General features: G+C 47.8%; 1 long non-coding RNA gene across 1 annotated transcript; it reads left to right on the top strand.

Moving 5' to 3' along the window:
- The first annotated feature begins 667 nt into the window (after positions 1 to 667).
- LOC115604159 lies at positions 668 to 15945 on the top strand. Its single transcript, XR_003990139.1, has 3 exons — positions 668 to 768; positions 3899 to 3903; positions 15924 to 15945. It is a non-coding gene; the product is annotated as an uncharacterized LOC115604159 (long non-coding RNA).
- Positions 15946 to 16220: the final 275 nt, after the last annotated feature.

Genomic DNA, 16220 nt, shown 5'->3' with positions numbered 1-16220 from the left:
CTTCCAGAGAGATTACTGAGCTGCCAAGACAGAGTTGCACAAGTGATATGGGTTTAAACAGATTTTTATCATCAATGATCATAACTTTTGCAAAGTTTAAAAAACAAACACTATGATGAAACAAGACAGGAACAAACTTCCAAGGGAAGTGCGGATTTCTCTGCCTCCTGAAATCACCAGATGCACTTTTGGCAGGCACATTGCAGCCAGGCGTGGACTGCTGCCGTTGCTGTAGGAGTGGATGAGATGTGACAGCCTCTGCTGGAAGGCCAACATTCTCCCAGACCCTTTTGCCATGTGAGCCTTCAAGCTCATGAACATAGTTCAAACAGATCGGCTAAGAGCCATAGCTCATCCAAACATCGAGCTGCTTCCATCCCCCACAATGAGCACGTATACTGTGGTTTAACAGTGTGATACCAGCTCTGAACCCCTGCTGGGGCTGCAATATTTCTGCCTAGAATTTCCTGAGAGAAGGTTGAGATGAGGACACAATGCATCTGTGTCCACCAGGGATGGGGCAATACCTCATCACCTCCATACATACACCCACAATCATTCCCTCTACTACCAATCCATGAGAGAGCACAGAGTGATAGAATAGGTTAAAACTTAACAGGGGAGATTCAGGTAAGATATAAGGAAGAAGTTCTTTATTACGAGGGTGGTGCGACACTGGCACAGGTTGTCCAAGGAAGTTGTGAATGCTCCATCCCTGGAAGTGTTCAAGGCTAGGTTGAACGGGGCCTTGGGTGTCATGGTCTAGTGGTCTTAAGGTCCTTTCCAATCCAAACCATTCTATGATTGTTCTTGCAATAAGAAGTAGCTCTGTAGATCAGCTGTGCAGTATTGACCCTACATTGTGTCCCGGCAAAGCCAGCCTACCTGCTACATGCAGTGCAGATGCTGCCGGAGCACTTGGTACAATGCTTCCCCAAGCTGTGCACCTACTGTATAAAGTGTGCAGTGCTTTTGTTGTTCATACATTAATGCAACAGCGCGATGCTTCCTGAAAAGATTGGACTGACAAGATCAAGAGCTGTAAAATCGAACTCGTTATGCAGTGAATATGTTTGTGATTCATAGACTTCCAGCAGCTCGGAGGGAGAGGAAGGGAGGGGGCAGCTGCCACGCAATAGTTCTGACAGGATTGCTGCAAGACTAGAAATCCTGCTTGAAATTAAAAGATCCTCAAGTTTTGCCCAGGAGCAGGGAAGGAGGGCAAGCCTGAGCACCCGGCTCCGGAGCCGTACCCACTCTCCCTGTCCGACTGCCACAATAAAGTGCTGTGCGCGTGGTTAGACGAGGTGATCGACACATGTCACATGCCTTACGTTTCAAGAGCCCATGAATCATTCAGTAAAGCCATACTAAACATGGATACAAAGGAAAATAGATGTGGTTTCTCCAGGCCAAAAATCCAGCCCATTGCTATTACGTCAAACGAGTGATAATCCTGCCTTCATTATCATGGTGTTTGTTGCACCGTTTTGCTCTCATTTGCACAGGATTTATATTACACTGTTAGGGGAAGGAAGGGCAGCAGATAAAGTTTGTGCCCTGAGTGATGTTACGCACACTTTGACACTCCAAAACAACTTCCCTTCCTTATGATTACACATCCTAATTTGCAAAATGAGTGTTCAGATAATTGCACGAGACAGGGAGATGTGATAGTTTGTGGAATTCTTCCTCGAGGGTGGGGGCACACGCCTTTTCATTTGCAGCCTTTAAACCCTGACTAGATAAAGCACTCGAAATTATGTTTATCTTAAGAAACAATTACAGCCTGGCCCAGGAGAGCTGAGTGCACTGACCTAATAGGCCTTTTTAATATCTAATTTCTTTGACAGTTAAATAACTCAGAAAAGCATTAAATCGCTACCCAACCAAGAAATCTCTTGTCCTCTCTCTCTTTATGTTCTTCTGTGGTTTGCATGGTAATTCGCTAAATATATTTCAACATGTTGTTTACTTCAGTTCAGCCTTCTGAGAACACACTGGCCAATGCTGTGAGCATGAAAATAGGGATCATCTGGAAAAAAATAGGCTATGCTTCGAGTTAGCTTTGGAAGTATTTTGGCCTGTACAGTTTCTGGGAGTGATACAGCAGGGAAATGCATTAATTGAAAAAGAACCTGAAAGGCAGGACAAAGGTAGCCTGGTCTTACTCTCTGCAAAAAGACAACTATAAGTAATCCCTTGCAGTGTATATTACTGTTGAAGATAGTCCTACATAGTAGATTTAATGACAGCAGCAGGACTACTTTTGGTGACAGAAGCACCTCTCCCTTCAGGGCTGGAGGTGGAGTTCATGGGGCAGACACGGATGCCTGGGGTCGTACATGTGGAACAGGGACAAGTCTGGGTCTTGGCACTGGCCATGAAACCACGACATGAGGCACTGGGAAGGATGCAGCTGAAGTTTCATCCCTCCCCTAAACATAGGTGCCTGCATCAAAGCTGTGGTTATGGCATCTCTGTGAGATGTAGGAGTCCCCCAGTGCTGTGGGCCTGGGTCTAGAAGGCAAGATTTCCTGCAGAAGACAGAGAAACGCTGCTGGCCTTTGGCCGGGAAGTGGGAGCTCACGCCTCGGGTCCCAGCTACACTGCACATCACTGGAGAGTGCAACTCAACCACTGCAGGTCAGGGTGGGTAAAAACACCTTGAGCCCTCCTCTGCATACCGTGAGCTCAAAAGCCAAGGAGCTAAGAGAAGCCAAGCAGGAGGCAGCTGGCTCGGATGCCTGCTGGTTGGGGAGGTGAACTGGAAGCCAGGGTTTTGCTGCCTGTTTCCTTGCACTGCTTTGGCTCCGTTCTGTGCCCAGCCACTGAGAAGCACACAAACATCTTTGGCTGACAAATCCTAAAATGTCTCAAGCAGCAGAACTTGTCTGTTCATATTTTGCAAATGAAACACATGGTACGGCAGGATGCTACATTAAGGATGGAGCTGATCAGTGAAATTAGCTTCCTGTATTCACTGGCAATGTTATGACTTTCATTATTTTCAAATACAAAATACAAATACAGAAAGCAAATACAAAACTCAACAGCTTTTGGAATATGGCACATAATTTAGGTCCATTTCCCATTGAAGACCCCAAGATATGAACATAAGTATGTTGGAAGATCAGGCTGAATTACGACAGAGCTTTATTCTTTGTTTCTAGACAAAGAAGAGCTGAAGTGCTGAAAGATTTGCATCTGTTACGGACTTGGCTTCTTTTGATTTAAAAATGTTTTTACCCTGTTTCATTATTTGTCTGACAGTTACACCCTGAAAAAACAGCGTGTCAGTGTAAATGGGATTTCCTCAGAAGGTACCACGCTTAGAAGCAATTAGGCATGTGAGTGAAGGCAGTTAGCACATGGGATCTTCCCCAGCAAAATCAGCTAAGTGCTGAAGGCTTGTTTGCATGGTGTGTTTCTTCTTTCCTCAGTTGCCATCCAGATGCCGGGAATATCCTTGGACAGGAGAGGTCCCAAATGTTGAGATTTAGCCTTAAAGCAAGACCCCCTGTGGGGGAGCTGGCTGACTGAACCCGCAGCACAGCATGCCTGTGCAGAGCCATGCAACCCGCTAACCTTGGCACTTCTGCTTCTCTCCCTCCTGCATGGCCAGGCAGTGCCCGCTGTGATACACCAAAATACAGCAAACAGGATGGGCCTGGCCATCTGGTGCTGCAGAGCAAGAGAAAAGGAGCAGCAGCTTCCCTGGACCAACATCAGCCAACTCCTTTCTGCTCCCACCTCCTCTAGCCTGCCAGTTTGTCTGCCGCCGGATGGAAATGCATGACTCCTGCATGTAGATTTGCCTTTGAAGACTCTCTGACCTATTTCAGCCTGGCTTTGCAGTAGGCACAATCTCTATTTATAATCTTTGGAGAGGGGAAAGGGAGGGTCAGCCTGGAAGGAGAAAAAAAGGTTGTAAGCAATGCACCTTGCTCTGCTGGTGAAGCCCTGGCAGTCACAGCTTCAGTGCTGGAGCCCCTGAGCTGGAAATGGCAGAACCTGGCTGCTGTTTGGGCAAATAAATGAATAATAACAGGGGTCATTGCATCTTGCTCTGCTCATTGCCAGATCTGTCTGGTATAACTGAACCTTATGCACGCAGACCTGACTATTTACTATCGCCACTGAAGCATTTATATTGATGAAGTTTCAGGGGAATGCTGGACAGCAGAAGCAGAGAAATTACTTTTATAGGCAGAGCAATGTTGTTGTACTGCACAGGAGCATGATCTGAGATGGAAAACATAAAAGGATTGTATTTTCACAGCAAGGTCATGTCTTTAGATTTTTATTTGTCCTCATTTCTATGAAAATGTCCTTTTACAGGGAGAAATAACTTCTAGTCATGTTGTATTGCTCTTGAAACTTAACCTTTCTCTAGCTGGGCTCTTTAAATCACTGGAAATCAGAGTTTTCTTATGAACAGACTACAGATCAGTTTACATTTCTGTATTATTTGGCTCCCTCATTTCAGAAACCGTACAGGCCAAATTCTTCCCTGGCGTAACTCCAGTCCTAGTGCTCCTATTCTGAGAATGCTGGGCCAAATTCCCGCTCCCTGCTTTGTCGATATATGTTCAGAGCCACTTTGCTGCAATCACTGGAGTCACATATCATTGACACTAATGTACTGCTGAGCAGAATGTAACCCTCTCTGTAAATATCACTTTGGTCAAGGGAGGTAAGGAAAATAATGCTGAATGTGGCCTTAAGCATATTACTTATTCTGTTGAAAGATCATTCACTCTTGGCTTAACTTATTTCAAGCATGACAGTCTGGGGAAAAAAGTGCATCTGTGAGTGGAATGAGACTCAATAAAAGTCAATAAGACCCAGTGTATTGCGGTATTAATAAATGTATATTTGTGCTGGAGCATGCTAAACCTCAAAGACTGGATATAAATGTCAATGTCTATTGAATTTCAGGAAGAGGTGTCTGGCAGTAACCATGCTCAATGCAATATGTAATCTGTGTTAACACTGGGGCTATGCATAGGCACGTTCCTGTTGGTAGGCAGAGAATTTGTCTCTTCACAGTCAGTTTATGAGAAATGAATTTCTCCCTTTACTTCCCCGGAAGGTTTGTAAGATTCCCTTTGAGTGAAGTAGCAGTGATGTGCTACCATGCAAGTAGCATGTGAGCCAAGAATTCCACCATCACATAAGGATAGTGCTTAGCTAAAGGCCAAGGGGGTCCTGGTGCTTTGAGCAAGCTCCTGCAGCTGGTGGGCAAAGCATCCTTTGTGCCAGCTGGGGATCCTCCACACCTCTGCAGCGACTTCTCCCCACGATAAACATGGCATTCACGCATCTAATCAGAAAACGTGCCACAAGTGGTGGAGACAAGTCATACTGCAACAGAAGGATGTGGTTTGCAATATGATTAAGCTAGGGGAGGCAGAAGAAAGTGACTGGTAACTGTTTGTCAGTGTGGTGAACAACTTGCAACCGTGCCAGGTAATTTTGTCAGTTGTGTTCTGAGCCCCACAGGCAGCTGTTGTTAAAGCATCACCAGCTTGTTTGGCGATCAGTGGGAGAGAGGGGCACAAGTGAATAAATCACGTCTTCGGGTTTGCAGACCTGTAGCTATCTGCCCCAAAGCAGAGAAGCTGGCATTTAATATGAAAAATACTGGACAAAATAGTTGGTGTCTGGTAAAAAAATTAACGGAGGCATGTCCTTTCTGCAGCATGATTTCCTTTTGCCCACTGGGATTATGGATGTGAGAGATTATTCAGAAACAAGAAGGGGTGCTCTTGGCTGCTGTGGAGGCACCTGTCCTGGGCAGGCATTGCGGCAGCAATGAAGATCCTCAGTGCTAAAAATACCATCATCTTCCCAAGCTGCCTGGTACCCAAGCTGGCTCTGTGTGCTGTGGCTCACTCTTCATACAAGGCACTGGGAGCTAGGACAGCTGACTGCTGCTTTCTGGGGCTGCCGCAGACCTCTTGTGTCTTCTGATTTGTGAGAGTTAGTCTCTAGAGACACGATGCTCACCGGCATCCAGCTCCATCATGAAAAGCAGCCAGGATTTGCAAATCCATGAGGCTGGATTCTCCTTTCCTACGCCTAAAATTGCTTTGGAGGTCTTTAAGCTTTGTGTAGTCATAAAAGACAAAATGAGGCACTGGAGAATCAGACCCTGCCTCCTGATACTCCCTTTCAAGGCTTCCCAAAGTACGTTGAGATCCACTTACACAAGGTGCTGAAGAGTGAAAATAAAAGTCCAGAAAGAGCAGTTATCCATGGAGTTATCAATGAACAGTGTCTATGTAAACTGCAGAGAAAGTAAATTGGGAAAATCCTCAAACTCAAGACAAAGCTGATGTGGCTGCTGAGCTCTTGATAATGGCAGCAATGGGAAGAGCTCAACAGATCATGCACAGTTATCTGAGTGACGGATGGGAATACATTTTATTCTTCTCACCAAGAAAGGCAGTGTGATAGCTCTAGCGTGATCTCATTTTCTTCTGCTATCAACACTTCCCTGCAGTTCATGCTAAAGTGATTAGCCAAGGCAGGGTTTCCTAGGAGAAATACAAGGCCTGGTGGGACATTAGCCATCTAATTAGCTGCCACTGGTTAGCGTAGGGGAAAACCTGAACAGCAGATTTTCCCTCCCCCTCAGTACCATGGTTGTATCCATCCCCCAAAGCTGGGATAGGGGAATGAATGGGAAGAGGAGAATACTTCTTGTCTTGGGTAAACCAATGCATGGCCATAGCTAGTGCTAGACCTCCAAGCTTGCGTTTCCTGGAGCTTGTACTGACACATCTGGTCCATGAGCAGAGCTGTTAGCTTCCCCGATGCTGGGCTGAATGTCTGTCCCTCTTCCAGCCCCTGAGCAGAGCCAGTGAGCAGCACCATGGGCCTCCAACCCATCGCATGGTGCTGCTGCTCCATCAAGCAGCCTTCCCTGGAGGGACAAATAGCTGAATGAGAAGATCCTGTAGGAAGGCAGGCAGGTCCCGGGCCTCTCTGTTATCTTAAATGTTGGGCCTAATTGCTGCAGAATTTCCAGGGGGCTTGGAGTTAATGTATTCTGATGGCAGGCTTCCCATGGCACTGCACCCAAACACCAGCTTTGGGTGCTTTAATGATCTTCACAGTTCACATTTGGACCTCATCACGCCCTCGGCGCAGCAGTGGTGTAACGGGGGTTTCCAGGCCAGACTCCCATGTGCTGCAGCTGAAATCAAAACCAGACCCACTCGGTGCAGCAGCATTATGGGCAAAACGGGCTCACCATTTTGCCGCTCAAATCTCTTACAGAAGTATTAACACACTTTGCTCTTCAAGAGGATGGTAGATATATATGCTGTGGGCTCCTTACACTGCTGAAAGCATTGGCAAATGTGTGGGGTTTGCTGCAGAGCTATTAAAAGCTGCTGGCTGAAGTCAGACGGATGTTCATGATTAATGAAAACCAAAGGTGGTGCGCATCTGGCAGAATATCCTGAGCAGCTCCAAGAGACTTGCGTGAACTCTTGCATAAATACGCATTGGAGGTGAGAAATCCCCAAATAGTTGTGTTTAATGCTTTCCTTTGCCTCTTGCTCAGGAAGATCTATGGGAGACTTGCAATCTAGAGTGGTTAGTGGCTTTTAGATTGAGAAGCAAAAAACAATAGGAAACAAGCAGACCCTCCAGAGGTGAGGACAGGCCCACTGCCATCACAGGCAGTATTCAAATGACACTGCAATCAAAACTGTGCTTCACAGCAAGTGAGGCCGCAGCAGTGAGTCTGAATTAAACTGCAGGAAGAGCCAGACATTTAAAACAAACCCTGTGCCGTTCCTGGGTCTCCCGTGGCTTATCCATATGGCCCCTGCTCTAAAGTTTCCCCATGGCCAGAGGCTGCAGCGCCATGGAGCAAGAGTCCCGCTGGTAATTGCAGAGGTCAAGCAAGTGCAAGGGTTTTGGCTTCTGGCTGGTGAAAATGGGACTCTGAAGCCGCAGATGAGAAACAGTGATACTGAAACTTCATCTGAGACAATCGCTACCAGGAAGATGAAACCAGCAGTTAAGGGTGTCGGCGTGAAACGAAGCAGCCAGTCAAAGAGGCACACTGGCTTCGGGCACCTATGAACAAAAGGCTGTTTCATGAAGACGATGCCCTGGGAACAGTGCTGGTGGGGGGAGGAGGGCAGAAATCAAAGACCAGGCGAAAAATAAGGTGGCTAGCTATCAGTGGACAGGGTGACTCCAAAGGCTGCCAGTCCTCCCAGCTGAGATGAATGGTTCCTTTCTATTTACGTAGATCCGTATGCAGAAAAACATTATAAGTATGATCTAAGCAGAGTCACAGACATTTTGGCGCCTGGGCCGGTTCCCTCCTCCCACTCCAACAAGCAGGGCTTGACCCGGGTGGTGAAACGCATCCCGCAAGCCCTGCATGTTGCACCCCACACCACACCGAGCACAGAGTGCCCTTCACCCATCATGGTGCATCCCAGCTCATCCTGAGGGGCTGCCTGCAGCAGGGTGACCCCATCACATGGAGGGATGTGGGCAACACATCCCCATGCTCTACCAGTGCTATAGACCTTGACCATACCCCACACCCTTTACCACGCATCTCCGCATGCATTTGGCTTTGAAATCAACAAATCCATCAGAGCCCCAGCTGCCGTCCCAAGTTGAGCATGTGCTGAAGTGCTCTGCGAGCAGCCAGCTGAGTCATAAGCCGATCCAGCAACTCCCATTCAAAGGCTGCTGTCTCTGCCCTTGTGGAAAATACATTTATTGTTTTTGTTTTTTCGCTTCTTTGTGCTAAGGTTCAAGCAGTGCTTTACTTGTTATTGCATGTAATGGTTTGTACGCGGCACGCCAGCCCAGCAAGATCTGATGCCAAGATACAAGCAGCACCAGGACCGAGAAGGTACCCTTGGCGGAGCACAGCACAGCAGCATCTGTGCACCCCCCAGCATCAGATAAACTGGGAAACTCATAAACTACCAAGGTAGGATGGATCTGAGCATAAAGCTACCAAAGTGAGCAATTTGACTTGCTTACCTCAGCTTTGGCTTGATCAGATTACTTGTAGGTAACAGCAAGCTTTCCCCCCTGCAGTCTCAGGGCATCCTATGGGTGACATCAGAGGGAGGTCTCATCTCCTTTGTCTCCCTTCACAAATCTGGCCTGCAGGCTGGACTTTGCCACAGGCTCCTGGGCTGACCTGGGGGCAAGTAATTTTGCCTCCTACCTTTTGAGGGGCAATACAACAAACCTGCTTTTGTACTCCATGCAAGTGAATACAATGAGGGGCATTGGGCTGGAGCCCTGCCCCTGAGCTCTCCACCTCTCCCCAGCACACTGTGCCCAGCTCGCTGGGGTGGTGATCCCCTGCCCAGCATCTCCCCAAAAGGCCCATGGATGAGGTGGCCTTTGGGTGCTGTCACCTACCCGGTATGTGTATGTACACCCAGCACTCACCCCAGATGCTTGGTACCTCTTGCTGTCACCCAAAACAGGCCATCTCCATCACCTGCTGGCAGCCAGTGCCAGGAGGAGAATTAAATAAAGATACACATTGTTATTGGCAGGATAATGACTCATTATCCCCATTCTAGAGGCGGGCTAGCAGGCCATCACACGCCGTAACAAGCCATCCATGGAGTCAACAACAGCGAAATAGAAAGTCCATGTTTCCTCCTTGCCAGCCCCTTTTCTCGCTTCCTGGAGGGCTGCCCTGCGCCATGCATAGGGAGCAGGCAGATTTTGGCGCAGCAGTGCTGTTTGGAGGAGGCGCCGCCAGTGGCATTGTGCAGAGGGGCGTGGTGGGGCTGATAAACACGCTGAAAAATCCCCACCGACAACCCCACAGCCTTTGAATGGCAGCATCTTCCTTTGTAAACACAATATGCAGACGCATTATGCAACCCCGGGTAAATGAACTGCGTTCCCATACTGCTAAAACACGGTAATTAGATGCTTGCTTGTCTAGTGCCTTTGCAACAGGAGCATTTTGACTCTCTACTAATTTTACTGTTGTGGGTATGTCATTTGTGCTCTTTCCATGTTGCTGCCACGCTGCTGTTAAAACACGTGTTTTAACCAAGTGTTAAAAATAATGATTAGCACATCCAAAGTAGCACCACCTCACCTCTGCATTAATTCCACTCTCAAGTATGAACTTCTAGCGCCTGTCTTTTCAAGCTTGCCTAAAAATGTGCTTTCCTTTTAAAAGGAAAATTAATTTGGTGCATCACCCCAGGAAAAGAGCCTTCATGAGAGCTACCGACCATGCAGACATGCAGTAAATCCCCAAGAACTGGTAGCACTGGCAGTGCCAAGAGGCACAAATCAGGCTGACAGCTCTGGTTTAGCATGTATTGTACGAACACAATGAAACTCATCTGCCCAGCTCACAAGTCATGGAGATAAATGTGAAAAGGTTGGAGAGGAAACGGGAAGATGAAGTGACTTGGTGCAGGTCATGGCGCAGGTCATGGGCACAGCTGAGAACTGAACTTCTGAATCTGCCTTACTGCAGTGGTGCACTCCAGAAACCATCTGACTTGGCTGTACTCTTCCTTAGGTTGTACTGCAAGCTCTCCCCCGCCAGCAGAAAAATCCTTTGCCAGCAGAGATGTTCTTTAGCTAAGGGCATCACACAGGACATCCTGGTGATACTGCAAAGTCGTCATTGAAAGGGATAGCATCCAACAAGTGAGATGGAGATTTTGCCTAAATGGTACTTTTATAACAGCCCCTGTTATAAGAAGTCCTTATTGGTGTTTCTGCCTAGTTGTTGCATGTAAAGCAGGTCCTTGGGTGTAAACCTTATTTGAAAAATCCACAAAGGAATAAGGTGTTCAACAGCTGCTTTTGTTGAATACGTGCAACAGGCAGCACTTTGCTGCAAGCTACTCTCACAGAAATCTGTAGTTGCTGTAGTGTAGAGGGTAGTGAGGGACACAAATGGGCTGACAAAGTATTCAGAGGGTGTTGCAGTTCTCTTGCTCACCCCCTGCATTTGTCCTTCGTGTAAGAATGAGGCAGGAAAAAGGGAAAGACTCTCAGGCAACTTAAAAACTGAATTTACATATATATATATATAAAGGCCCAGTCTTTCTTTCAAAAGTAAACTGAATCTTCCTTTCTGGTTCATACCCTTCTTTTGCCACCTGTTTCAAAATGCCACTGCACCAAGAGCCCCTGTTTGGAACGGAGCTAATCTCCGTTCCTAGTTCATCACTATTATTGAGCCAAATTCTTTGGCCTCTTTTAGCATTTGCAGCACACCAGATAAGGGATTAAGGAATGAACAAACATTTTCCTCCCAAGAGCTCAGTGCGTGTTTGCGCAGTTTCATGAACAACTCTTGGGCATTATTCAGGTCACCTGAGTTATGTGCAGAGCAGAGGTGTTTAAGCTGGGACAATAGATGTGCCAGACTCCCTTTGCAGTGAGCTTCCCAAAGGGATGGACCTTCCCAAAGGGTAAATCAGTCCATTTGAAATCTGAAGCATCACTGGGAATTCCTATAATTGTGAGTGATACCAGATGAGACTAAGCCTTACAGTATGTTGGTATTTCAGGGTTTACATGTGTCTGATGCTGACCTGTGGGTTCCCATGCATGTAGCCATGCCTTCTCTAGTACTGCAGTCAGCATGGTCTGGGGATCCTCCTTGGTTCCTGGGTTGTGTTATGGCCATGTCCTGATGCCCAGATGTGTACACCATGAGAGAAATGGTTGAGTCTCCCCAGGGCTCTGGGCAGATCAGCCCCCAAGGCTTTAGCTCAATAAACATAGATCCTTGAAGCCATCATTGGTAGTCACTCTCCGCCATGCGTCCAGGGCAGGAAGACAAACCAAGTCTTGGTGTTGGTGAGAGTCTTGTCTTGGTATAGGCCGGAGAAACCAGGAGCCACAATGCAGTGGAATGTTTCGGTAGTCACTTACTGCCCCGAGCCTTGGTGGCTCTGCTTCAGTAAGGAGGTTACACAGGCTGGTGAAGTGGAGGTGATTGATGTGGGTTTTAATAGACATAAATTGCACAGTAACATAGCATGAGTAGCAAGTACCAAACCACTCTCTATCGAAAGGGGGATGCACAGCTGAAATCCTCCATCCGTGTAATGAGTGAAGGATCATCAGCCAACCTTTTTCACCCAGCCTGAGTGTCCCAGCCATGCAGGAGGTGACAAGGACTCAGGGTGCTGCAGAGGCTTAAAGGATGCCCCAGACAGCTCACCTAGGAATAACACTGCTGTCTCAAGTCTGTTCTCCCATTTCCAGCTCTGAGTACTAGCTCCCATCCCTTTTGTGATCCTGGAACAGCCCTTTGTCAGCTGCAGCAGTTATTTATACAGACAAATGAAGTTAGGAAAGAGCTTGATATCTTTTAAATTGCATCTGATGAAATCTGCCTGCAAGGGACACGTTGGAGAGAAAGCCCCAGGGAACCCTTTGGCTCTCAGTGCCGGGCTCATCCATCACAGCCACTCCATCAGCCCTAGCTCAGGGCCCTCATAGCTTCATGTGGAAAAGTCCCTGCCCTCTCAGCACTCATGAACCCTTTCTCCAGCTCGTCCCACATTCACCGTGAAGTTGGTGCTTTGGCCACTGCCACACACAGTGACTAACTGATGGGCCAGGATCAAAGCTGGAAGGCTCAGAATTTGCTTCTTTTTGTTGTTGGGGTTTTTTTATGGTTTTTTTTGGGGGAGGTTTTTTCCTTACATACAGGAGATATGTAGGATTCCTCCTAAGCCTGTAAAAGACTCCTGGGTGATCTTTACTTGCCTTGGTTCAGACCCTAGATGTGGAATTCATTTCTGAGCCAGTTCCAGTAGCATCCAGTGAATCATGTACTTCCTACAAGCTGAGCATCCTCAGTGCAAATCTGCCTGTGCAGACCTGAGGGGAGAGAAAGGAGCAAAGTGAATACAACAGAAGCAAGAGCAATATGGAAAAATAAGGGGCTTATCTTAACTTCAGACATTATTTGCTATGACCTAACACGGAGAGGTGAAACTATTTTCCTTTCAGGCAGCCTAATGACAGCCTGAAGATGAGCAAGTCGTGCTTTTGCCATATGAAGTAGCATGTTAAATTCTGTTCATACTCTATTAATACCAAAGAAGCTCAAATGAAAATGGAGCCCCATTTTCTTAAGTGCTTTTCAAGCCCTGAGCTTTCTCTGCATTGTCTCCTTGCAGCATGATTCCAGGGTGGTGTGCTGTAACCCAAGGTGCCCATGCCACTAGGTAGATGTTCCTGCCCTCCCTTGGTGCCAGGATGCACCCATGATGACCTGAACTGGCAGGAGACAAATCTTTCTCCTAGACCTATGTAACTACCTTGCTGCATCTTGGCTAATTTGAGTGAAATTCATGTGTATTATTGTAGTTAATCCCCTAGTTGCTCCAACCTGCAAAAATTCCTGTGAAGCTTGAGGCATGGCTAAGACCTGACTTTCCAAAGTGACAGGTACCAGCAAGTTTCATTGCTGCTTGGGGAATGCAGGATGTTTGGGGAATGCTGGGTGCAGATGCTATGTATAGGTAGAGGGCAGGATTCATGGCACCTAGCTTTGGTCATTTAAAAGCAAAAAGTGCCACATTTCTGTGGCTCACCTTCTCCAGTTACTGCAGAGGCAGGAGCATTCAGGAGATGGTCTATTCTGTTGTCAATGCTCAGGACAACAGGAGGCACCACTTCATGACATGGGGAGCTCATGGCAGATGACTCCTCCTGCAGCACCATCACCATCCCAAATCTCAAAGAGACGTTACATGATTTTCAGGAGAGCTGCTTAACTTTGGGCCAGGCCACTCTGGGGGAAAGAGCAATGATGTGGAGCTGTGCTGGCCATGGCAGACAAAACCTGGGCTGGTTTTGTGCTGATGTGGAAACAAAACAAGCTCTGTTGTTCCTGTCCAGCACTGCAAGCGATGGCACAGGCTGTGCTCTGCCTGCCCTCTCCAAGCAGATGCAGGGGCTCTATTTTCTGCTCACCTACTGGTTCTGCTCAGGATAAGCAGCTGCAGCATTCTGGGCTGAGAGTGCTAGAAGCGAATGCCCTGCTCAGCTTACAGATGGTTGATGAAGCACTTTAAAAGGTCCAAGTTTTATTTGGAAATCAAAAGATCTTTGTACCAAACAGAACATAGCTTGTGCGCCGCTGAGGCCGGCAGTCACTAAAAGCGAGCACATCTGCTGATGCAACCTAATTGCTGTTTTGATTGCCCAGCCATGACGGGGCATAAAAATATTGTCTGCCTACAAAAAAGAAAAAAAAAAAAAAAGAGAAAAGAATGAAACCTCACTTGGCCGTTTTGTGCCCAAATACCTTGGCACCCAGCCCTGCCGAGCGGGAGTTGGGCAATCTCAATTCAGAAATTCCCCAGTGGAACCAGCTCCTAACAATACAGAGCTCTGCCTGTCTGACTGGGAGGACTATTTCCATGGCTCGGAATAAAAACCATGTCTAGAGCACTGCATGTTTCTGGAGGGGGCTACGGGAGCAGGCTGGCCTGTGCTTTGGAACTTTCTAAATTAAGTAGGCAGGGGATGAAGGGGATGCTGAAGGCCAGTCTTTGAGACTCATGGGCTTTCTGCTTACCCATGGACAAGTACAGATCCCAGCAAAATGCTGATGGGAACATTTCTGAAGCAACATGTCAGGGTTGAAGCTAATCTCCAATTGGGAGAGACCACATCTGCTTGCTGAAGAGGTGCTAGACCCATCTTCTGAAGCTTCCAGCATTGCTCACTATGGGAAACAGGAGAGTGACCTCCTCAGCTGTGGGTATAAATTGTAAGGACAGGTCTTTCACTTGGTTCTGGTCAAAACCAGGTGTTGTACCTCACCCTGTTGTTTAACAGCATGAGTTATACCACTATGACTGTTGCTAACTTCCCACCTCCCTGCCCGGAGCAATGTGTCCATTGCACAGCACCAGGTGCTGTGCCAGGGGCAGGTGGGTATTCACTGGCCAGACTGGGATGGAGAGGGGACCCCTGGCACAGACAGAACAGCACAGCAGGGTCCTGCTCCAGTGCCACTTTCTTGGGCCAAATCCAGCTTCCCACAGTCCAGCTCTCCCAAATTGACCTGGCTATAAGAAGTGAATGTGGGGGAGCAGGGGTAGTGGTAAGCCATGAGGCAGGGAAAGAGAGAAGATTGATCTTTCCCTCCCATTGAAAGGGGTATTGATTGATCTCTCTGTTTAATAGGCTTCAGCTGCTAAACCCCAGCCTGCAGCCTGTCTCTGTCCCTTCAGCCAGCTCCTCATACCACTGCTCTTGTGTTTTTCTTCCCTCATGGTGGAGCCTTTCAAGTCTTTCTTTAAAGAGGGAACCAAGTGCTTTCGATCAGCTGCCAGCCCAGCCCTGTGCCAGCGAGGGGCTCCCCGCTGCTCCTGGCCCTGCTTGCAACTGCAGCATGTGAGAGCAGTGCCTGGCACTGCAGCAGCTCGAGGGAGGGGATTCTGCCCCTTTACTCTGCTCATATAGGACCCCACCTGCAGTGCTGTGTCCAGCTCTGGAGTCCCAAACTTAAGAAGGACGTGGAGCTGTTGGAGTGAGTCCAGAGGAGGCCACGAGGATGGTCAGATCAGATCAGAGGGCTGGAGCATCTCTGCTATGGAGACAGGCTGAGAGAGCTGGGCTAGTTCAGCCTGGAGAAGAGAAGGCTCCAAGGAGACCTTAGAGCAGCTCCAGTGCCTAAAGGGTCTACAAGAAATCTGGAGAGGGGCTTTTATAAGAGAAAGTAGGGGTAGGATGAGAGGTAATGAAAGAGTGTAGGTTTAGATTAGATATTAGGAAGAAGTTGTTCCCTGCGAGGGTGCTGAGGCGCTGGCACAGGTTGCCCAGAGAAGCTGTGGCTGCCCCATCCCTGGCAGTGTTCAAGGCCAGGTTGGACGGGGCTTGGAGCAACCTGCTCTAGTGGAAAGTGTCCCTGCCTGTGGCAGGGGGTTGGAACGAGATGTTTTCTAAGGTCCCTGCCAACCCAAGCCAGTCTGTGATTCTACGATTCTGTGAAATCCCCAAGATCCACCCCTCCCTCAACACAAAAAACCCAGATTGGCTTAAAACCCAACCAGAGGAAACAGTGACATGCCTTTGACTATTGTAGACTTGATAAAAATAAAGAGAGCTGCATCTTGCTGAATAGCCTTTCCTTGTGGCCACCAGGAACAAGAGAGGTTGGTTGACAGGATTAACACCTTGTGGTGCCCCATGGTTGAGAG

This window comes from Strigops habroptila, chromosome 2 (genome assembly GCF_004027225.2).
Source record: "Strigops habroptila isolate Jane chromosome 2, bStrHab1.2.pri, whole genome shotgun sequence".
NCBI lineage: Eukaryota > Metazoa > Chordata > Aves > Psittaciformes > Psittacidae > Strigops > Strigops habroptila.
Note: the sequence above shows the minus strand (reverse complement) of the source record. Positions and strands in the feature narration are given on the sequence as shown.